The 1249-nt window shown below is 38.5% G+C and overlaps 1 pseudogene; it reads right to left on the minus strand.

The window, feature by feature from the left end:
* LOC149099722 (uncharacterized) lies at positions 1–1249 on the minus strand (annotated as a pseudogene).

Here is a 1249-nt window from a genome sequence, read left to right on the forward strand (position 1 = left end):
TGATCAAGAAACTTGAATTTTAATCAGTCTTAATTATAATTCTAAATACAGCATTTTTCCCGCTTAAATCATTGCTTACAACAACAATACACCAACATATTATTCCTTCTTAAACATCGTTACATTAATTGTACAGTTTTTGAATTTTCCTTTCTGGAAAACAACATCCGTTAAAGATTGATCCTGTTTCTCTGTGGTAAAACATGTAGTTGTACTAACACTTGGACCTAGGATCTTTGAAACTTTAGACACATTTTCTTCTGTAGGCTTTTCGTACTGCAACAATGCATTAGAACGATGCCCCGACCTTTCGCGAATCAATTTTTCTTCAACCCCAGAATTGAACAGGGAGGAAACACAAGTAACGCGCAAACTGTGAGCGGTTTTGCATTTAAAGCCTGCCGCATCGCACATGTCAGGCAAAATCTTGTTCAAGCTGTTGATGCCTACGGGCACTTTATCGAATGCGAACCTAGTTTTTGATGGCTTAAAGTAAAATGCAGTAACTTCCTTTGCATGAGTCTCAACTAACCCTACATACAATCTGAATATCTCAACAAGGCACGGCTCGTGCTTTTCCTCAATAGAATGACAAACGTGCTTGACCACTCGCGGCACATACTTTAGATCACAAAGACCTCCATGCTAAGTTTTAGAGGCATTTTCTTCAAACTTAATAAAATTTGGACCAATTTCAAAGTTGTTTACAACAATATTTCTGTGATCTCCCCCCCGCAACCCAAAAACTTTTCCGTTGTAGAAATAGATCGTGTTCAATAACGACTTAGCTCATGTAGTTCCAAGCAATTTCTTTTCCCAGAATACTGCTTCTTCTTGCTCGCTCACAAACTCCTTTTCCTCTTTCTTACACTTAATGTGAAGCCCTTCTCGAATGCCATTCTTCATCTCGGCATCTAAGCAACGTCGGAAAAGGACAAACCTTCAAAAAATAACACAAAATTAAAGTCCTGAAACAGTGCATTTTAAATTACTAACCAATTCGGTGTAAAAGTTGTCAAGTACCTTTTGTCACTAGTGTCCAGAGGATTCAAAGCTTCTGATCCATTTTTCTCCTCCAAATAACGCTTGAGGGCACAAATGATACCATAAACAGACTTTGGAGGGTATCTTTCACTGGACTTTTTAGCTACCTCCATCACAAATTTTGACAACCAATAGTTCAGCGACAGAGCGTCCATTCCAGCAATATCTACACTCACAGCGGTAACATTGTGTAAATCGTAGTCCT

This window comes from Orbicella faveolata, unplaced genomic scaffold (genome assembly GCF_042242905.1).
Source record: "Orbicella faveolata isolate gen_17 unplaced genomic scaffold, um_ofav_v1 contig_46, whole genome shotgun sequence".
NCBI classification, from domain to species: Eukaryota; Metazoa; Cnidaria; class Anthozoa; order Scleractinia; family Merulinidae; genus Orbicella; species Orbicella faveolata.